This window comes from Amblyomma mixtum, chromosome 2 (assembly GCF_055824585.1).
Source record: "Amblyomma mixtum isolate Tamu chromosome 2, ASM5582458v1, whole genome shotgun sequence".
NCBI classification, from domain to species: Eukaryota; Metazoa; Arthropoda; class Arachnida; order Ixodida; family Ixodidae; genus Amblyomma; species Amblyomma mixtum.
Window position 1 is genome coordinate 32,654,278 of NC_143013.1, and position 23,306 is coordinate 32,677,583.

The 23,306-nt window shown below is 46.3% G+C and overlaps 2 long non-coding RNA genes and 1 pseudogene across 4 annotated transcripts; 2 read left to right on the top strand and 1 right to left on the bottom strand.

Moving 5' to 3' along the window:
- Positions 1–6,262: 6,262 nt before the first annotated feature.
- Positions 6,263–11,563, top strand: LOC149358882 (uncharacterized). Its single transcript, XR_016288740.1, has 3 exons — positions 6,263–6,639; positions 10,692–10,745; positions 10,815–11,563. It is a non-coding gene; the product is annotated as an uncharacterized LOC149358882 (long non-coding RNA).
- A 16-nt stretch (positions 11,564–11,579) lies between these two features.
- On the top strand, positions 11,580–21,312 carry LOC149358883 (uncharacterized). Of its 3 annotated transcripts, none has more exons than XR_016288737.1 (3): positions 11,580–12,687; positions 13,306–15,454; positions 18,153–21,312. It is a non-coding gene; the product is annotated as an uncharacterized LOC149358883 (long non-coding RNA). The 3 variants fall into 3 exon arrangements; XR_016288738.1 differs by having other exon boundaries at positions 15,183–15,454; XR_016288739.1 differs by lacking the exon at positions 13,306–15,454.
- Positions 15,096–17,865, bottom strand: LOC149358884 (uncharacterized; annotated as a pseudogene).
- Positions 21,313–23,306: the final 1,994 nt, after the last annotated feature.

Genomic DNA, 23,306 nt, shown 5'->3' on the forward strand with positions numbered 1-23,306 from the left:
TAATCAAACATTATAACATTACTGCAACTTACATAACATTTTTATAACATATTTAATCGGACCAGTGCTCGATGTCGACGCGCGGATACGTGGCAGCATCCGCTGCCCTTGCTACCTGTACCGCTGCTTCTCCAGACGTATATCTCCCGATCTTCATCGGTTTCATTAACTCTATGGTTTCAGCAACTCGACGAGCCCGCTTTCGCGAATTATCTTTAGCCAACGCGGCTTCGGGGCCATGGAGGAAGGAAAAATTCAGTGGGCACTTTGGCTCTCTAAAGTGCTGCAAGGCGAAAGCGTTTCCTGGCGCACTGTTTGTTTTTATTTACTTTTTTTATTTTTCATACTTCGTTTTTTTTTGCTCCTTTTCTTATCTTTACTGTTTTTTATTTTCATATCTTATTCTTATTTTGTTTTTATTTTTGTCTATTTTCTTATTTTCATTTTTCCTTTCCTTGACTTTATTCCTTTTATTTTATTTATGAAACCCATGCATTCATTAGATGCGCATGTGTCGGCAGCCGACACCGACACGGCTGCCGACGAGTCTGTATGAGGCATTTCGCCTTAAAAATTTTGCTTCCTCCAAGTTCGGGACGCTCTGTCGTGGGGGTCGCTATAAGGCGCTAAAGTTATTCCAGTGACTCTACCCGGCGCCTCCAATGCTCAGTCGAACAACTCGCCCCGATTACCGGTTCTGGCTCTGTCTCTGCGGTGTTGTTGAGGTCTGCGAACGCGGTGTCTATTGTTGTTGCGACTGGAGGAGGGATGAAAAGGAAAGTGCACGGGCCTGCCTACTAGCTCGCGCTGAGACACAATCGCTGCCACGTGCTGATCATATATAGAGGAGAGCTGATATGTGAGAGGAAAGATCGAGAGAACAGACGCGCGCCGCAACAACCGCGTCCGCCGAAGCGACGACGCCGGCTGTAACAGATACCCTACGTGACAACCGCGTCCGCCGAAGCAACGACGCCGGTTACCCCCATGGTGTCATTGTTCTTGTTGCGACTGAAAGAAGGATGAAAAAATTCAGGGGGCACTTTGACTGTCTAAAGTGCGTAGAGGCGAAAGCGTTTTCCAAACCACTTTCGCTGCTTCTGTGGCACTGGTGGCGTCACATATAATTGAGTACTAATTACTAAGTGATGACAAATCACTAATTAATGGTTAATTACTGATACATGCCTGAATACTAATTAACTACTAATTAATGACGCTCAAGCTTCGCCTTTAGGAGTGGAACGCGACAGCGTGTAGCGCAGCCAGGGAGTCCACGGAACGCCACCACCCGTTCGGCGCGATGCCTTGCCTTTTGAACGCAACGCTGAAAGGAAATGGCGCAGTAATTCTCTGTCATCTCGGTGGACACCTGAACCGCACCGTAGAGGAAGGAAGCAAGTGGGAGTGAAAGAAGACAAAGAGTGCCCGTAATGAAGGAAATGAAAATATTTGAGGAAAGGAAATTACGCAGTAACTGTCTCACATATCTCGGTGGTGGTGAAAATATTTTAATGAAATGGTTTAGGAGGTTGTAGCCGTGGTTGGAGCTCTCAGTCCGGAACCCCATTGGCGTAGGCTGCTGTCCGGGCTCTTTCGATGAGTTGCTTTTGACTCTTTCCGTCCGAGCTGGACAGAGCTGCCTCCCACCCCTCCTGCGTTGGCTGGTTATTAACAGTGATCGCCTGATTTCGTTGGCAGGCCCATACCATATGGTACAGGTCCGCCTTCTCCCCGCAGAATTTGCATTGTGAGTCAAATGACTCCGGGTCTATGGCATGCAGTCTTCGTGGGTTGTTGTAAGTGTTGGTCTGTAGCTTTCGGAGGTGTTGTTCCTCCCCTTTATCTAGTGTCTTAGCCGGCGGAGGGTAGACCCGACGGGATAAACTTAAGTGCTGAAGTATGTCATTGTAAGTTAGTAGTGGGGTAGGAGGTTCCACGGCATCCGCACTGGGTGCCCGGGGGAGAAATGCTCGGGCTGAGGCATGTGCGCTCTCGTTCCCTGGGATGCCCTGGTGACCTGGTACCCATATTAAGTGTTTGTGTGTGGGTTGGTAGCCACGGATGTAGCTATCTTGCAGGATTTTAGCTGCTAGCGGTGCGACCCTGCCCCTGAGGTAATTGCGATACGCTGTCTGTGAATCTGTGAGAATGTATATTGAGCTAGTGTGTGTTGCAGCTAGAGCAATCGCCACTTCTTCCGCAGCCAGTATGTCCTGGCTAGCCATATCTCGGTGAACACCCGTCAAAATTCAGGGGGGCACTTTTTTGACCTAAAGTGTGGTCACTGATGTGTGGTTAAGATGTTAAGCTTCGCCTCTAAGAGTGGAACGCGACAGCATCTTGCAACGCTGCCAGGGAGTCCATAGAACGCCATTGCCCATTCGGTTCTATGCCTTGCTCATCGGTGAATTGGTTTTTGAGGAAAGGAAAGTTGTCTGTCTCTGATGTCTCGGTGGACACCTAAACCTCACTGAAAGGGAAGGGAGGAGGATGGGAGTGAGCGAAGACACCGTATTCACTAGACGCGCCTATGTTCAGTCCAAACCATCGAGCTGGCATGGCGGAGTGTATAGCATGCTCGTCTCGCACGCCAAGACCGGGGTTCGATTCCCGAGCTCGACGAATTTCCTACTCGGTTTTATGTATTTATATGGCCTGACTAGAAAAGTTAATTAGGCTAATTGGGTAATTAAGCAATTAACTAAGCTCAGTCCCACTTACTTGGAGCAACACTATACGATCCCTTCAATTGGTTGCATGGTTACTAGCCAAAGTACAATTGGCCCCGTTTGAAATTCGCGCACTGTGACGTCACGGCCGTTTCGACCAATTGAAAAGCGTGACATTTTCTGTCGACAACTGCTGCTTACAACGATGCGGCATTAAAGGCTTTCGCCTTAAAAATTAAGTAAATTGCACGGGCCTGCCGACAGAGCAACAACCGCTGCCACGTGCAGATAGGAGAGTATAAAGATACGTGTCTCAACAACCGCGTCCGCCGAAGCGAAGACGTAATAGATACCCCCTTTTTCTCCGTGGTGTCTAGTAGTAGTTGTTGTGGCTGTAGGAAGGATGAAAGCGAAAGTGCACGGGCCTGCCCACGGCTCGAGCTGACCGCTGCCACGTGCAGAAGGGGAGAATCGAAAGATGCGAGAGGAGAGATTGAAAGAACAGACGCGCGTCGCAACAACCGCGTCCGCCGAAACGACGACGCCGGCTATTGCAGATACCCAAACCTTCGTAGCGTTGCGGCAAGCGCTGGCCTTTATTAAGGCGAAAGCCTTTAATGCCTCATACTGTCGTTAGCAGACGCGTCGGCAGATTCGTCCGCCTTTCGGCGTCACTGCTTAAAAGGCTTAAGGTTCCAGCATGAATAAAGGCGCATCTAGTGAATGCATGGGCTTCATAAATAAGGAGTAAAGTCAAGAAAAGGAAAATAAAAATAAAAGTAAGAAAATAAACAATAAAAACGAAATAAAAATAAGATTTGGAAATAAAAATAAAAAAACAATAAAATTAAGAAAAGGAGCAAAAAATAAATAGAAAACAAAATATGAAAAATAAAAAAGTAAATAAAAAATTTACCGACGATTACGTTACTTCCTAATGCGAAATTTGAGCGCAGCAAATAAGCTGTTTCACCTTTTCGATAGATTGAGGCAAATAAATCGAGCAACACATGTATGCGCTATCACAGAATTTTTTTTTTATTTTTCACACGTATTCCTTTAACAAAGACTCCACTAACAGTTCTTGACAGTCATGAAGGAAGCTTTGTGGTCGGAGAAATAGACTGATATATGTTCGACTTGGTACACCAATGCTTGATTCTCAAAGACGAGATCTATACAAGTGCCTCGCGAGGTTGTCACAGCCGTGGGACGCGTTACGAGCGAGAGGAACGGGATGTTCTCCCGCATAAGTGTTAGGAAATTGCTGTTTGTCTTTATGTCAACATTAAAGTGCCCCACTACTAACATCGGTGTGGATCGATGGACGGTTAATGCGAGTTGCAGGAAGTGCACGACGTCTTTCGTGAGTGCGGTAGGGGCGAAGTAAGCAGCTACTACCAGCAAGCCGTTGGGCAACTTTGCGGCGCACAGTTCGCCAACTTCATGTGACGTGCCAAACATTTCGACTGGTATTGCAGAGAGACCTGTGCGCAAGTAGATAGCGACTCCCGCCGCTCTGTTGTGGTCTCTGCGAGCACCACAGCAGTATAGGAAATCTATGATTTCGAGAGGCTCTTCGGGATCCATCCAGGTTTCAGCAAAGCAAAGTACAGAGGAATGGCGCAGAATGTGATCGTGGTGTACGTCCTTGGCATGTGCGGCAAGGGAGCGTACGTTAAGAATGTGGTTGTGAATGATGAATCAAGTGCTGCCAGCGAATGACGCGTCCATTGGCTGTCTGCGTGTGTTACTGATGTGTGGTTAACATGTTAAGCTTCGCCTGTAAGAGTGGAACGCGACAGCGTCTTGCAACGCTGCCAGGGAGTCCACAGAACGCCATCGCCAATTCGGCTATACGCCTTGCTGGACGGTAAATTTATTTTTTGAGGAAAGGAAATGTACCTCTCTCGCATATCTGGGTGGACACCTGCACCTCGTCGTAAGGGAAAGGGGGAAGATGGGAGTGAACGAAGACGCCGTATTAGCTAGACGCGCCTTTGTTCATTCCAAACCATTCAGCTGGCATTACGGAGTGGCTAGCGTGCTCGTATCGCACTCCGGAGACCCTGGTTCGATTCCCCAACTCGACCAATTTCGTTCTCGGTTTTATTGATTTATGCGGTCTAACTAGAAAGGTTAATTAGGGTATTTCATATTTATATTATTGTATTTCTATCCATCGTGTTCTGTCATTAACCTGTCAATTGTTGGAACTGTCTAGGATGTTCGACACAACGTATATGAAACGAGCAACGTCTTACTGAGTGGGGAAGTGCGTGGTGGTGGAGGGAACGCGGCTTCGTACTTATGTTTTTTTTTCAGCAGCGTCTCCTTCCGCAGACGCTGTTGTCGCTGCGGCGCGCGTCTTTCTTTCTTTCTTTTCTTCTGGCCTCTTCATTATCCTCTATATTAATTAGGCTAATTGATTAATTAAGCAATTAACTAAACTCAGTCCAACTTAGTTGCAGCATCACTATACGATCCCTTTGATTGGTTGCATGGTTACTAGCCAAAGTACAATTGGCCCCATTTGAAATTCGCGCACTGTGACGTCACGAGCATTTCGACCAATTGAAAAGCGTGACATTGGGGGCGGAGCTGGTTACGAGGCCGACGACGACGCGAAACCCAGGAACGGACGCCAAAGAGCTGCGCTCTAAAACAAACAGTGGCCAGGAAATGCTTTCGCCTTGCAGCACTTTAGAGAGCCAAAGTGCCCCCTGAATTTTTCAGCAAGCGATGTCACAACTGGCGAGAGCGAGCGGTCGGAGCAGCGGCGAGCGGTAACAGCTGCGACAAGTCACGTGGTACGTCACAGCCATACCATTGGCCATACCTTCTGGTGAGCCTCCAGTTAGAGGTCAAGTCCAAGTCTTACGAGCCCGAGTACCCGGGGCCGCGTTTCGATGGAGGCGGAACGCAAAAGGCGCCCGTGTGCTGTGCGTTTTCAGTGCTCGTTAAAGTTCCCCAGGTGGTCGAAATTATTCCGGAGACCTCCACTACGGCACCTCTTTCTCTCTTTCACCTTCCTTTACGTCGTGGTTCAGGTGTCCACAGATATGTGAGACAGATACTGCGCCGTTTCCTTTCCTCAAAAACCAATTTACCAATTTTATCGCACCAAAAGGACCACGGCACTTTTCTACCCGCCGTGGTGGCTCAGTGGTTAAGGCGCTCGTATGCTGAGCCGGAGTACCCGGGTTCGTACCCGACCGCGGCGGCCGCGTTTCGATGGAGGCGGAACGCAAAAGACGCCCGCGTGCTGAGCATTATCAGTGCTCGTTACAGATCCCCAGGGCAGCGTTTTGTTTCCTTGTATTCTGAAATTTCTTCACTGAATAACTGCCGTTCCTATGCATCAATTCCTGTAATGCTTTTTGAGCCAGCATCTGTGTGACAAAGGATCGACCTGGATAGCCAGCATCCACCCCTTAAATCAGGGTTTCGCAGCCGCTTTAAAGAAATTCGCACAGACGGTGCCGGCAGCTTTTCCCTCTAAGCAATATTTAGAAACTCTATGTCAACTGTAGACCAATGAAAGGTCCCAGACAAAATGTGCTTCCTTGCACCCCACAGGTCCGGGACGCGTATTGCCAAAACATAGCCTGTACACGCATTCGAGCAGACGACGCCCAGGAGTGCTATCACGTGACCCCACGCAACTTCCGCCGTCATAAAAAAAATGGCGCCTTGCGTATGCGTGCGGTAGGGACCATAGAGTTTCTTACTATTGGTAGGGACCCTACGTGCGGGTTGCAGTTTCACGCGAGCGGTTTTACGCAGTTTTATGCAAGCCGCCTCGTTGGATCGTGGATACTTGGCTCCGAATGCTTAAAGTGCGTAGATTCCAAGGAGCTATGCAAGCCGCGCCGTGCCGCTGTTCTACGCTGGAAAACGCATCGTCGGTCTCGCAGCCTGCCCCTCGGGCCCTGTATCGTCGGACTCGCAGCCTGCCCCTCTGCCCGTGTGTAATTTTCTATCGATGCTCGCCGTTCGTGACAGCGTTGGTTCGCGATATATAGCTCTTGCGGAAGCTGGCCTTAACGCAGAAGTGGTTTCGGCAGTCGGTTGTGTGAAGTCGCGTCTGCAGAAGTTTTGCTCACTAAACTAACTCACTTTTCACCAGCGCACTTGCGCTCGCGGTGCTCTTTCGAGCAACAACGGTGTGCGCGTTTTGTCCCCAAGGCTAGACTTCTCAGAACTTGCGTCAAACTTGTTTTGACGACTGTGGCCCAATGAAAGTGCACTTACTGTAGCCGTTTTTCCGGACTGGTGGTAACGGTGTTCTTGGTGCGATAGCATAAATTTGGATTGCCAAACCGCTATTTCTCAAAGTGAGGGGTAATAAGAACACTGTGCCGAGTGGGCAGTCGGGGATGCCGGTCCGACGCTAGGCACAACCTTTAAGCAGAGAAGATGCTAGTTTATCTTTTGTGTATTTCGTAAATCCATAGGCATGTGATCGGTGTGCTGGTCAGGCGCCATGATAAATTGTCCATGCTTTCAGAAAGGCAGTTTTTCATGTATGCTTTCAGTTGTTCTAATGATTGCCTGCATATCCATCACAGACTATTGTAGTTCACTTCTCATCTAACAGGTAGACCTTCATTAGTGCCAAATCATTATGGTGTACAGCCTGCCTCACCCTTGTGTAGAGCGCTCAGCCGGCACACTTCTCTGCAAATAAAGTGACACCTCGTCGTACCTGCTAGATTATAGAGGAAATGATTCCATGTCAGTTGAGCCTCGCAGACCCACAAGCAATGTGGGCACTACAGCTTTGGCCAGGTATCATGGGTTGCTGTCTAGTATGAATTTTTATTGCCTGCTGGCCACTGGTTTAGTGCTCGACATGAGGGTGATGCAGACTGTACATTACTTACTTTACGAGTTATCTCTGTTGACATGAGAGGAAAATTTAGCACGTTTCAGAGTAAGTCATATTTAAAATTTTTTTAAGCTGATTACGTGCTAATGACAGTAACCTGGGATGCGTAATATTGGAAAATACCAAAATAAATATTTTCCCATCAAAAACATTTTTCCTTCAAGTGTGGCGTCATACCTTAAGAAGGAACAAAGATGCATACTTTATTGTGCAGGCATATATTTTTAGTATGCTTACATGGGATGGTGCATTTCAGATTGAGCAAAAAATGTGCTGGCTTCCAACAATGAGGTGCTTTCATAATAAGCTGATAACTTCCTACTTGTGCTTCTTAGAATGGCCATGACCAAACTCAGGTCCAAACTATTTTGCAGCAGTTTCAAAAGATCGTTTCTTCATTGGTTCCTTAAATTTCACTATGTGTGGAATAAATGCTCAGTTGTTGAAGTCTTATGTTCCTTGTATCACCTCTCTTGTGTCAAGCTTCTAAGCGCAACTGAAAAGGAGATGTCCATCCGTTCTCTGCACCGCCCCAAGCCCCTCCTTCCTGCTGGTCGGCATGGCTGGCCTTGGCGGCCAAGTTGCCCAGTTGGCTCTTAGAGCACGTATAAGGCCTTGATTTAACCTGTTTAAGTATTTCTCTCTCTCTCTTATCTCCTGCACACAATACAGCATTGGTGTAGGAGAGGCCACCTTTTTGTACTTGATCTCAGTCTACCCATTCTTGCTTTAGAAAACTAAAATACTAATCACGTAGGGAGACACGTGCCTCTTAAATCTTAATCACTGCAGCATTTTAGTACGTGTTAAGAGCAATAGAATGAAAAAAATGAGGTACGCAAATCTGTGGGGTACTGAATGTTAATGTAATGTTCCAACTTCTGCTTTCTTCTCCCCTGGTGTTAGTTTCATTATTTGTGTGCTCATAACCTTGCCAGTTGTTAGTGTAATTAACTGATTTTGTTTACGTTATCAGCTTTTGAAAGCCTATATGCAATAATATATGATAAAAAGATGTCTGTAGCACAGCTCTTCATATCAAAACGTGCATTTTCTTCCATTAGCTCAGTTGTACATTGTCAGCAACAGCCCTTTCTTTTAGAGACACAGTTTAGATTTACAGCATCACGCTAAGCACCAGATTAATTGCACTGCACCTTTTTCAATCTTCTATCCATTTGCTGCACTGAGTCCTTTGAATATGGCCAGAACCGTAAATATTTCTGAATTTTCATTGCAGTTACAGCACTATGTCTTCACAAAGTGCTTTCTTTTAAATACACAGCTGAAGTCTCAAAGGAGTATTGCGTACTACCTTGGCCTTCCTATCCATAAAATTGATGCACGCGAGAAAATGCCCTCAGTATATAAGCAAGCCTAGGTCAGTGCTGTTGACATTAACCGCAAAACCTCGTTGATACATTCATGGTTTATACGGTTTCTGGGTTCGTACACAGGTTACCTGTGTATGTTATGTTTTGCGTGTTGTGCTTCTCTGCGCTGCCACGTGTAAAGGGGGTCGAGGGCCTCTCAAGCTGCACTGTCGCAGCTTTTACCTTGGCCTCCTCCATTTTGTAAAAATGGACATCAATAAAAGAAAGGAAGAAAATCGCAGACATTAAAATGTCCCTTTGAGTACACTATTTTTCTTAAACACATTATTATTATTATTATTATTATTATTATTATTATTATTATTATTATTATTATTATTATTATTTACAAATGTATACATTCCAGGAAAACTCGATTTCCTGGCTACTACGTTTAGAATTTCGACAATTTGTGGTCGTATAATTCGTATATTGACCAACCGCACATGTGCAAACATTTTTTTTTGCGGAGTGGTGACGTCTTTGCAGTGCCTACTTGCTATGAGGCGAAGCACCACCATCAAAACCAAAACAAAAAAATAAAAACGACGCATTAGCATTCGCGATGACCTTTCCTGCGAGTGCGTGATGTGAAGAGCAGAAGCGCTTAAGTTTCATCGCGGTGCATAAGGGCAAGGAGAAGTTTTTTCCGGGTCTGGGAAACGCAACTTAAAAAGCAAAAACACTTCGACAATCGGGTGGCTTCCCCACGGTACTTAGGTGCAAACGGGAGAAGCATACAACAATGACACGGAACAGATTTTGGTTACTTTCGTCATTGCCGACGACGGAGCTGATGTGTTGAGAATTTCCTTCTGTGTTAAAGACAGCACGAACGCGGACTGAACTCAGCGAGCACTGGAATAGGGTCTGTTCAGCTCTTGTGCCAAGAAATGGCAATCGACATTTTTATAAAGTGAAATTGTCAGTACATGTTTTTTACCTTATTCAACAGGTATATATCTCAGAATTAGGCGGTTTGGATCATGCGTTTTCCCGGATAATAGAGTTTTCCCCGTAATTAGAAAAAAAAAACGCATCAACGAGGTTTTACTACATTGCTCTTAGTAACATTATCTGAAATGATAAGGGGCACTGGGTTGCTCATGACTGTGCTTGGCCTGTAATGGATGTGTGATCATCTCCAGCTGGATTAAACCCACTCTCCCAGTGTTCTCCAGTTACCCCTGTCTTGTGTGAATTTCCTTATATCATGGCTGTAGCTAACCTCTGCTGGCTGTTACTATATTCTCCCTTTCTTGATATACATTCTGTGGCTCAAACTGGAAGCTGGTTATCTGTTGTACACATTGCATGATGTGCCCTACTCCACTTCTTTTCCTTAAGTTTAATATATGACCACTGATCTAGGTTTCTTTTTCCCTACCTGTTAAAATTACATTTATTGATCTTTTTCCCACCACTTGTTCCAGTATTCACAGTTTCAATTCCAGATACTTTGTTTATTTTGAAGTCTGCACTTCTTAAGTGAGCTCTGACAGAATGGTATTTTCTGATATTAACAAGCTACTGTTCATCATGTCGGAATATCTACCAGATATGCTTTAGCTTATTCTTATTTATTATCTAATCCTTCATTATTCGTGTCCCCAATGAATACTTGGCCATGTAATTGCACACAAGGGCTGCTTCGAGTGTTTTCCCACTTTTGAGAAAATTATTTACCAGCCACTACCTTACCTTTAGTACAGTTACTTTATACATGTTGTAATTTTCAAACCTATCTGTCTGCAGTGCCTCATGAGCTCCTCAAATATTTGCCGCAAGTCTCCAAAGTTACTCAACAAGGTAATGTCATTAGCAAACTAGAGGTTGCCGAGGTACTCCCCACTAATTTGTATACCTCATTCTTTTCAGTTTATTGCCCTGAGCACATATTGGAATTCGGGAGTGAATAAGGTTTGGAAAGTGCACCTCCATGCGTGATACGTAACAATTTTCTGAAGAATTGTGGCAGTGTGGTTATGCGTGCATATGATTGCAAGCATTTTCAATCACCCTTGTATATGAAGTTCATATATAAGGGTTATACTAGTGCAACATTTCTTCTATCCCTGAATGTCGTGAACATGATGTATGGGTGACACTAATACGCAAAGATACATGCTGCACTCCACAACCTCAAGAGGAACTCAAGCAGGTTAGCAAATTTGTTCAAGAAAAGTCCATGCACAGCTATACTTAATATGTCAAAACCAGTAAATAAGGTGGCAGCTAGTGCATTAATTTACTGATTCTTGGTAACGTTTCCTGGTTATAATGTGAAATAGTCATCGTCTTGTGTATCCAGCGCGCCCATTTTCCTCACGGCACTGCTATCATGTGGTAAATCACCCTAAAAGAGGAAGGAAGGAGTAAACTTTATCCATAAAAAGGAATAACAATAAAATATTTCTTGCACCCTAGGAGGGCCCCTGAAAGTTGAGGAGCCCTTTGGAAGAGCGAGATGGGTTCAGGAAGGGCCCAAATGACCATCCTGACATTGCTGTTATGTGGTGATGTCCATTTGGCAGGCGTGTATACATAGTCGCAAATTTTCCTGCAGAAGGCTGCGCAAGGCTGCAAAATGTTCCACTACCTACATGGTTCTGCTGGCGACATATCATTTGAGCGACAGCGACATATGCACACTGAACGAAATTTAATGCTCTCATTATCTGCTATTCGTGTGCTCAGTCATTTCGTTTCTCATGCCTGACAGGCTTCCTGGTCTTTGAATATGGATGGGTCCTGTGCAGCTTGCTTTCTCAACTCTTACTTTCCACACTCAACATATACTAATCATAAGTACAGAGTTACACGTTCTTTTCCAGTGCATGAAAGCACCACAGAGTTCAGGCAAAGCAGTAGCAGTACGTGCTGCACAACGGGCGCGAGAAGCGAACATTTCAGCTGTGTGATGCCTAGAAAAAGAAAGTAATTTAAAATACGTTGTACAGTGTTTCAAATCATCAGAGAGAGTTGACAACATCACTTCATTAACTATCTTCACCGACCTCATGCCCCATGGAAAGCCCTGGAAAACAAATCTAAGTACGACATATGTTATTGCAGGCAGGTCTGCACAGCACAGGCACCCGCAGGTGTAGTTTCCCTTGATTTTGAGCTCGCGCAAAACAGCGCGTCGTTGTCCACATCGGATTTATATTGTTGCTTATGCGACCAGCAAAAGGTGGAAATTTTGGTATCTTTCCACCGCCGGAGCTCGTGCTGCCAAGACACGCACTTTGCCGATGAGGTAGCTAACAATGCGCAGAGCTGCTTGAGAAAAAAAAAAGTTGAACGTCGACGATCGACACAGAGGTTGTAAAAGAAAGCTGCGACTTGTCTTCGTCCTTCGTTTTATCACGTGATCACGCACGCACGCGCACATACACACAAACACACGACCAGACACGACATACCTCCTAGTCCCGTGTGAAGCGAAACCAAAACTTCCACGACAGTTCACGAACGCTAGGCAGCGCTACAGTCGCCGGAAGTGACGTCACTATGTTTATTTGTTTGCAAAGATGGCGTTTTTTGAGCTCGGTGGTGACAAGTGGACCAGAGTTTTTTCTGCGCTGTGAGCGTATGTCCTCCTTACCTTATTCGGTCCTCGTTGTTTTGCACAGTTTAAAAATGAACAAAGTGCACCAGCCAGCCTGTCAGAAGACATTGGTTTGCAAACAAATGCCGTTCTAAATATGTGATGCCAAGGATCTATGCAAGCAGTGCCGTTGGATGCTGGGTACGCCTTTTCTTGCAGTTTGTCAATTAGCTAGTAGTGTGTAATATTGGAATATTTGCTCGGTTGCTTGCCGTTCGAGGTGATACTAGGGTTGCAAGTATTTTTAGGGACCACAGTGGCACTGTTGCGAAAGCCGGGGCGTAATGTTGGCTGAGTTACAGCAAGCAGTTATGTGAAGTCACGGCTGCGAAAGTTTACTGCATAAACATTTCACAGAGCACTTGCGATCGCGAAACACCCTCCAGCCTTGGGGACTAGCGTTGTCAAATGGTGTACATGGAACTTGTTTACAAACTTGTTTTGTGAAAACATGCTTTCGTTTTGCGACCGCACCCTTTATTGTGACGCGCTGTTCACAACAGCAACCGCTCTGAACTATCGGTTTGTGTGTTCACTAAGCGAGAGGCTCGGGATTGTGAAACTTGATTCCGAGATCAGTGGGCTGTTTTGTGCAATCTGTAACAAGTAGCCACGCCGGCCGTTTGAGAGCACTGTGGTGAATTTGCGGTCGTCATGTCGGCCCTACGTTAGGCACTCCTTTTAAGCGGAGACGGTGGCACGCTTTTTTTTTTTTTGTATTTGATGATTTCATAGGTATGTGATTCATGTGTTGCGCAGGTGTCATCATAAGATGAGACAAGAGTGTTTAAATTAAGTCCGGGACACTTTTTAATATGCTCACATGGAATGGTGGAATTGAAGACAACAGTGAACAAAATAAATAAGTGCTGGCTTCCCACAGTGAGATGCTTTCATGATAACTTTTTATGTTTCTTGGAATGACCTTGACTAACTCCAATGACAAATTATTTCACAGCTACTTCAAAAGCATCTGAATTAGGTGAAACATTGTAGAACGCCCAGAAATTCGCCAGAACGCCCAGAACGCATTGTAGAAATTCCAGAATAGTCCGGACAGATAGTGATCGAACATTTCAAAACAGCTTTTTAAAGTCATCAGCAAATGCCACACACAGTTGACTAACATCATTGCTCATAAGATACAAAACTACTCTTAGTGAGACCCCTCGATGAAACCATATGGAGGAATTAGCAGTTTTGGAGAGTTGTTTATGCACACTGCTCCTACACTTAGTGAGGCAGCACCTCTGCCATTTAGCAAGTGCACAAGAAACACCAAGTAAACATTTTACGCAAAAGCAATCGTAGTTACACAGCCAAATCCTCTCAATCTGTCAACTACAGGAAAATGTGGTAACAGTGGCTTCGATTGTACATATGATATAGAGCCGTGCAGCTGTCATAGATCCCACTTGAAGGGCAAATAGCCGTGTTTGTGTTTCCGAGCAGGCTTAAAGCTGAGGCAATGCACAAAATGTAGAAGAAAGCCTCAAAGCAAAGTTCACCTTACAGTGTTCAACAAAACTTGGCCATGCGATGGGCAGTAAAACTTTACAGTATGAAGGAGGGGAAAGGTGAAAAGTTTAGACTGGCAGCTGCAAGGTTGCAAGTTAACCAGTGCAACTTCAGCACTGTAACGGAAGACCTGCTGCTTGATTGTGTCATGGCCAGCGGGGAAGTGGTTAAATCAGAGAGGTGGTCGCTGAAGGCTGTCTTAAGGATCTTGAAAACAGCGTGTGTCTTTAAAAAGAAACTGGCAAAGCAGTGCAAAAAACCAAAGATATGTTGCAGTGTACAAAAGCCTGTGATGCTTTGGAGTGCACCATAGAGTCAGGAAAAATGCCAAGGAAAGACAAACATGCACAAGAACACCCAGCAGAATTGCAGACTCAGAGCTGTGGTCACCTTTGGAGTGTTAGAGAGCTATGCTACTCTTTTCAAGCAGAAAAGAGCATAGCTATGACCAAACAGTGCAGTTTGCAGCAGTCTGCCGGACTGTTAAAAGACGATCAAAAAATCAAGGCCCCACCGCGGTGGCTCAGTGGTTATGGCGCTCGGCTGCTGACCCAAAAGACGCGGGTGCGATCCCGGCCGCGGTGGCCGAATTTTGGATGGAGATGAAATTCTACAGGCCCGAGATGCGATGTCAGTGCACGTTAAAGAACCCCCAGGTGGTCGGAATTTCACTACGGCGTCCCTCATAGCCCGAGTCGCTTTGGGACTTTAAACCCTAATAAACCATACCAAACCAAAAAATCAAGAATTATGAGAACAGCACACATGAGAACTCACATCAGATTTTGGAATAGGAAGACTTCAGGATAAGGCCACTGTCAGGGGCACTATGCACCGTACTTTTACTGAATTATTCATGAGCATCAATCGTGTGGTGCAAAATTCCTTCTTAAAATGCATGCGTGTCCAGCTCGCAGCACAAACCTGACATCACAAGCAAGTGCACAGTGTTGCTTGCGGTACATGACACGCCCCTCAAAATCAAGTGTGTTATCGAGAATAGACATGTTGCATTTGATCTTCTCGAGAAATGTCCTCAGTGCAATTTTGCACTTCGGACATTTTCTAGCACATTACTCCGAAGGGAGTGGGGCCTTTTTTTTGGCCTCTTGGAACAGGGTTGACCTGGTGGGCGTCCAGCTGGCACCCTTTTGGAGCCCCTTGTCAACCCCGGCCGGCGTCTCGCAATACTTGTAGGCTGCACCCGGATTTAACGTCCCCGGTGCCTCCGTGCTGCTGCAGTTGCCTTGAAGGCAAGCATAAGCCCAGCTGCGTCATTTCCATTGGGCACGCGGTCCAGCTCATGCCCAAGACACCGCAGGATTTCTAGATATGCAGGGTTGTGCTCATTCATGGCATGCAGGCGGCGCAGCTGGGACTCCAAGCTCCGGTACACATCTTCTCTTTCCTGCATGAAAGGTTGTGGAACTGAATGACTAGATTCTGTCCACTTTGAGCGTTTCGAATGTTCAAAGCTCTGTAGCTATCATCTACCCTGTGATGGAAGTTCTAGTTGCAGGCTGGGCTACAGCAGCTGAGGATTGCCATGTTGGTTTTCTTTCTTTTTATATATTAGCATTCTCATTATTTGCATGCACACTTCTTTGAAATTAGCCGCCGCGTAGGCTCAATGGTTATGGTGTTTGGCTGCTGACCCGAAAGACGTTGGTTCAATTCCAGCTGCGGCAGTCAAATTTCGATGGAGGCGAAATTCTAAGAAGCCCGTGTGCTGTGCGATGTCAGTGCACATTAAAGAACCCCAGGTGGTCGAAATTTCCGGAGCCCTTCACTACGACGTCCCTCATAGCCTGAGTTGATTTGGGACATTAAATCCTCATAAACTAAACTTGTCTGAAATTGTTACAAGTAGCCAATTATGACCGTGGCACCCTATTGCTATCTTTGCAGTAAGCTCTGAGCTGAATCAGAATATTCATTTGCTGGACATGAAACTTCACTGTAGCAAGGCATACCTCTTCATGCATATGCGGTAAAGACCTGGTCAGTGGAACAATCTGAGTTTAACATTCTTGATATATAGGTCCGTTGCAAATGTTCCCAGCATTTACAGACAAAACTGTGGCTCATTTATTCATTCTTGCCTGGTATAGCCTTTCATCTGAATGGAAAGCTGCAGACTTGAATGTGCAACTAACATCGGCAAGGTAATATGTATCGCACAGAATTCTAGAATTTGTATTTCTTCACTAGTGTTACTTTCAGCATGAACTCTAAAAAGTGTCTTTTCTACAAGTTTGCAAAGATCAACCAGAAAAAATGTTTGTTGTCTTTACCTGCACTGGCATTGCTGAGGAAAGAAGGATTTAGGATGAGAAGGAAATTTACAGGGAATATGCACCTGGGCAAGCTGGGGTTGATCACAGTCTTGCGCAGTAGGTGACAGCTGTCTTGATGTGGAGGGCTGGCAGTCGTCTTGCATGTGGCTTGCTTCACAAGCCTGTGGGTTTTTGTAACTGCAGCTTGCCTGGTCGGGCTCTTCTTGAGGCTTCTCTCCTTCCAGGAAGGGCATAAATAAATCCAGAGGGGGGCACTTGTTGCCTAAGGCCAGCTTGTCCAATTGATGCCGGTCTCCTGTGTTCAGGGGCGGAGCATTGGGAAACAATCCCCCAAAAGTTTCATGGACAAGCGCCTGGTGCTTGCAAAAAGCACCTTGTTTTCCTGCTGCGCAGCTGCACATTCCAAAATCTGCTGACACTTCATATATTGTGTCTTGGCGTGTGGCACTGGGCACTGCATAGAGGTTGTGTCCTGTTAGTCGTATGGTGTCAGCAGCTCCTGATGGCATCCGGGAAAGGAGCCATTTGTAAGCCAGGTGATGACTGGCAACACGGCTGTTAGCATGGCGGAGGATGCGGCTCTCGAAGTATCTCTCCCACACCACGGCCACTGCATCCACTAGTGCAACGGCGTTGAAGGCCTCTGCTCTGCTGAGCACGATGTCTTTTAGGATACGGATGGTGGCCTCAGAGAAATTATTTGTGTTGTGCCCCCGTGTGGTGATGTTTGCACGAAAAAGGAGCACCCACTCCTCCTCCCTTTTGAGGAATGCCTTCACCCGTTCTACGTAGCCCTGGCGGGATTCAGACCCAAGCCTGGCTTTCGCAGCTTCCAGCTTCTCTTCTGTGTCAGCATACATGACCTGTAGTTGGAGTATGGAATCCTTTAGTGAGAAATGTGCCAGTGCCTTTCACATACACATATGCACATTTACGCTGTGCCTGTAATTTCGCACAGTCCCCCTCTTTAAAAAAGAACTACATTTGGACAAAACTTGCTCCTGGAGTGTTGACATTAGTTGCCGTCTCTGGTCCTTGCCAACATGGTTGTGGGCAGCTGTCAGCCAGCGCCACTCTGCCTGGGCCACATGAAAATGGCACAGAAGCTGCCTGGCTGTAGGCCATGTTTCCTGCAGTGCAGCCTTCTCTGCACTGGAGTTGTCTGTCATAAATACGTGTGGTGCCTGCAGCGAGAACAATAGCCGATTTCAGCACGCCTATCAAGCCAAGAACAATTGATAGCTTTTAGTGTTTGTTCTTCACGTGACCTGCAAGGATTCATCCTTGGATCTTTGTTTTTTGATTAACAATATTGTGGCTAGCTTTCTTCTAGAAATCTGACTTTACATCATCTGTTGCCAAACATTTGCACATAGTGTGAATCCTGGCGGATATCCGCTGCTTTCAGAGGACTGTTGTAATGAGGATCACAGACAAGAAAATTCTGCCGCAGTTTAAAGCAGTTCAAATAATATCACTATGCAGAAGTGACAGCGTATGCATACTCTGGACCCTGGCTTACTAGTAGGGGTTAGACTTTTCGGTTGAAACCAAAAAAAAATAAAGAAAAAGGTCAGTATCCATGGCATGGATGCCATGGCTAGCTTGCTGTTAAGTAGAAATAACCCAATCTGCTTGTCGATGGAACTGCATAACCAGGCCTGGGGTTAGGTCCGATATCGGTGACCAGAACCGACAGTGCACTTCCTCACCAGAGCAGGATTTGGCCGCCCTGGTGTAGTACTTGGTCAAAACCTCCTGTATTAATACACTAGTTAACCCTGTCTCCAGCGGCAGCTCAGCAACTGACCAAGGCAGCAGCCAGGCCTGTGACACAACAGAGGGTGCCAAGAATCTCTTGCTCTGGACAGACCGCCGCTGGAAACTGAACCTGGTGACTGTTAACTCTAGCCTTATCCAGTGAGGCTAGTCTTGCAAAGCTTTTTGAGGAACTAGCAGGCATTAAATGAGATGTCGTGGGGCATAGCGAGGTTAGGACAGATAAGGCATATACAGTCCTAAAAGAGGGCACATACTATGCTATCCTGGATTAGTGGAGATAGCAGAACTAGGTGTGGAGTTCCTTATCAGTCAGAATATAGCTAGCAACATAGAGGAATTTATATTATTAACAAGAGGGTGGCAGCTATCGTAAATAACCTTAAGTGCTAACTGAAGGTGGTACAAACGTATGCACCCGCATTTAGCCATGATGACCAGATCACTGAAAGCTGCTATGAAAACGAGGAATCTGCAGAGAACGAAATAAAAACACACTGCAGTGTACTGATAGCTGACTTCAATGCCAAGGTAGGAAAGGAGACCAGGCAGTAGGCGACTATGGTATAGGCTCTAAGAACAGCAGGGGGGGAGTTATGAGTAGAGTTTGCAGAGAGGAATAATTTATGGATCATATTCCTTCTGAAATGAAATAGACTTCATACTGTGCGCTCATCCTGGTATCGTGCAGGATGCGGAAATTCTCAGAAAGGTGCGTTGTAGCGGCCACAGGATGGTAAGGTCTCGATTTAGCCTATGCTTGAAGGGATGGGAAAAAACAGTGAGACGGAAGCCCATTAACGCGTTAGCGGTAAGAGGGAAAGTAAAGGTCTCACTGCAGAACAGATATTCGGCTGTAACCAAGGGCGACGACCTTAATGTTCAGGCATTGGACGATAGTCTCACATCTATCATTACGTAGTGTTCAGTAGAAGTAGAAGGTAGGATGGTAGACTGCTTACTGCCAAGCTCTCTGAGGAGACGGAATATTTGATTCAGAAACGCTGAAGCATGAAAGCCTCTAACCACAGGTACGGAATAGAATCAATACGGAATAGCTAATCAATAAGTGCAAGGTAACCGTCATAAGGAATTTTAATATGTTGAGAATTGAGTGTGCTCTGAAGAACGCAAGTAGCCAGTAATGTGAACATTTCAGCATTTTTGCTTTTATACTGTAGGCCCAAAAAGTTACGTATGCTTTCTTTCTAGTCTGTACAACAATTTTTTTACCTTTAGAGAAATGGCTGTTCGCATGTTTGTATGACCATTGCAATTTTACAGGAACTGATATCATTCCCTTTCGTGCCGCAGACATGTTAGTAAAGTGCAACATTCTGTTCCCCTCTATTCTTCACTCAAACTTGAGCCGTAACTGCACCCTCACTGAGTGCATATGGCGAAGTTATGGGTTTTGTCTAGCACAGTGTTGAAATATCGCTCTTACATTTTTCATTATGGGGTGCTTTCGTGAACAATATGGCAGCCTAGAATTGCATCTCTAACACTGACCTACAACCTCTTGCAATGCTTGGCAGACAACTACATTTTATGGTGATGAAGTAATGGGGAAGGAAACATGAAGGCATATTTTCTTGAAGTTAGCTTCTGCAATGCACAAATTAAAGGCAGTGTTATTGTTTTTCCTACTTACGGCCTGACCTCCGAAGCAGAAAGGATGAGTGTCTTTTAGAAGTTGAAATGCAGCCATGTAGCCTTCTGTGCTCTGCTCATTGTGAAGTAGCACCGCTATTGGCACAGCACCAGCCATTGTTGCCACCAGCACCACCGTGGTTACTTTTGACAAAGACTGTACCTAGAAAACGGCCACGAAAGTACAGTGCGCGGGTGGAGGGCAGTGCGAAATGCGTAGGAGGAGGAGGTAGAAGAGGAAAGGCAGGGAGGTTAACCAAAGAATAATCGGTTTGCTACCCTACACGGGGGGAAGGGGGTGAGGGAATAAAAAGAAAGAGAAAGGAGGGTAACAGAAAATTGAAGTCACAGGGAAAGTCAGCGTTCGTTGAAGTCACAGCCTGTCATGCAGGCCAGAAGTTCGCAAGAAGCCGAGCAGTGCCCCTTCCCCCTTTTGTTGGGGCAATCATGAAATAAGATACCACGTAGTACACTGATTTGCTTAACATTTCCTGGTGATAAAATGAGTCATGGTCTTGTCATTCTGACGTGCCCACTTTCCTCACGACACTGCTGCAATGCGGTGAATCTACCCTACAAGGGTGCATGCATTATGTGGTGAAGTCCACCTGGTAGGCGTGTAGTTGCGAATTTCTCTGGAAAACAGTGCGCAAGACTGCAGAACATTCTACTGCTTGCATAATCCGACTGGCGACATATCATTTGATCGACATATGCGTACTAAACTTAACGCTTTCCAGTTTCCAGCTCATTCGTGCGTTCAGTCGTTTCTTTTCGCACTGCATGTCAGGCATTCTTCGAAAATGAAGTCTTGTGCAGCTAGCTTCTCAACTATTATTACCTTAGTGATACTTGTTGGGTATGCTAAGATCGGCGAACACAGGCCTGGGAGGAATTCCAGTAAGACGTGAGTCATGCAACAAAGGTGCGGCGGGGAACAGCGGCGGCGTCAGGTGGTCAAGTCTGCCCACGGGTCGCCGGACGGAGTGACGCCGTGAAAGGTCACGCTGTTGATTTTACTTGAAAGGCGACTGCTACATTGACTGAGGTCCTGCGTTTCGGACATCAGGCGGGGGCGTACAAGGCCCCTCATTCACCTGCTGGGAAACGCAGCGCACTTACTTTCCCAGGGGGCACCGATCTCAACACAGTGCTGAATCGACACGACAGCCTTCGATGACGTGTCTTTCCCCCTGTCCACCGGCTGGGAAACGGCGTGGCCTTCCTTTCCCACGGAGGTGCTGCACCTGCCAGTTCGACACGACAGTGTTCGAGGTCTGCTGGCTTTCCCCTTTCCCATCGACCGAGCTGCGGGAGAGTTCAGCACCGCCCCTTGACGTGGGTGGTACCGCCAGCGCCCACAACTGTCCACCTGACTGGAGAACGTTTTCCGAACTTTATTCCCTAGTCAGAGATCTGGGGAATACGAAGGGCATTTAATGGGGTGTTGTTTTGTAACCACCACACTCCCATCTCGTCTGTAAATATGTACAATAAACCTTATGTACAGTTTCCTCCATATCGGAGTTCGACATCGTTCTTCGGAGCTGGGACCTGCGGGGCTGAATGAGTCAGTCAACTCCAGGACCCCTCCGTCTCCAACAGGTGGCTAGTTGGTGCATGTTTCCAGAAAAAGGGTTCAACATGTGCATGTTATAAAAACAGGGTTACACGTTCATTTTCATTGTGCTAAAGCACTACAGAGTTCAGGCGCTGACTGAAGGCAGCAAAAAACTAAATAGTAGCACATGCTGCACAACGGGCGCTATAGGAGCAAATATCAGACGCGTGATGCCCGGAAAAAACAAGCTAACTACTTTAACAGCGTTTATATTCATCAAAGAGAGTTGACAACATCTCGCTTGACTATCGGCGCCGACCTCATGCCCCCTAGAAAGCCTGCGGAAAAGAAAAGGTATGTACAGTCGCCGTTAAATGTAAATGGAAGGCGACTTTGTCAAAAAAATTAATTTCTTTAAATCTAAAGCATAATGGTCCATGTTTGTTGGTGGACAGTGCAATTCGCGCAACCACAATTAGTCTGCACATATGTATTCAAGGATGCATGAATTAAGGGGGGGGGGGGGGGGGGGTAATTATTAAATTTTTCGTTAATATTGCCTTCCATTTACTTTTGACGGCACCTGTACGTATCACTGCATCCACTGGTATACGTTGCACGGATACCAGCGGATGTGGTTTTCCTCTGTGCTGAGCCTGAGCTCGCTCGAGCTGCACGCAAAAAGAGAAAAAAGCTGTGCAATGACGTCGCGCCCACGCCTGCGTAAAGAGAACAACAAACAAAAAAAAACGCGACGAGAACCCAGGCAGTGCGTTTGAATCGAGTACAAAGCGCCGCGTTGCACGCAAAGAGGAAAAAAAAAGCTGGGCGCACCCTCGCGCAACGACAAAAACAAAAAATGCGACGAGGGCCGAGGCAGTGCGTGTGAATCGAGTCCCTGCATGAAACCAAAACCGAAACTTCTCTAGAGTTGCTTTGCAAACGCTAGGCGCCGCCAGCGCTGCTTCAGCCGACGGAAGTGGCGTAATGTCACGTGATCGCACTCCTGGGCGTCGTCTGCTCGAGTGCGTCTACGGGATATGGTTTGGCAATACGCGTCCGGCGTCCCATACAAACTGTACGCGAAGGAGTGTGCAGAATTAACTACTCAGAGAGAGAAAGAAAAAAAGTAAACAAAACATACATAAGCAGGAAAACAAAGTTAATGATACTGACACTATCGGTGCCTTTCTTCACGACACACGGACACAACTGCACGAGGAACAAAAAAAAAAGTGAAACCACCCAATATATGCGTCGAAAAATGGCATATCTGAAACTAAAACTTGCTCGTTCAAGAACGTTTGCACGCGGCACGGCTGCAGCACATCGGCCCATCAAAGATGGACCACGCCGACGAATCAAATACTTACAGGCGGCATGACTTTTGCAGCGGTTGCCAGTCTCATCGCCGCAGCAAGGCAAGCGGATGAAACCGAAAACACGAAAACGAAACTATGCCGTGAGCTACGGCGCGCAAGCAGTTGTACTAGGTGCCTTAGTGCAACCGGCTGCCACCAGGGCTTTTATTTCTGTTGCTCACTTCTTCCTAGTCCCCGATTTCTTTGATGACGTAGTTTCTATATTCTTACAGATGAGAACAGGGTAGGATTAAAGCGGTCGCAGCGAGAACAGCACTGGAGAGTACGCGAGCCGCAGCTTCGCCCGTTCCCCGCGGGCTCCCTCCTCGTCACTGCTGTTTTATAGACAGCTGCACGGACAGATGTACAGTCAGGGACAAGTCTCCAGACCATGTGTTCCTCAAACGAAGCTTATAGCTCTACTATTAGACAGCGGCTGGAGACCGCACTTGTGCAGATGAAAGAACAAAAATTTACCTTTTACCTCCACAAGTGTGGTCTCCAGCCGCCAACTAATAGCAGAGCTATCGGGAACACGTGGTCTGGAGACTTTTGTCCCTGACTGTATATCCATTGCAGGGTCTGCGTACG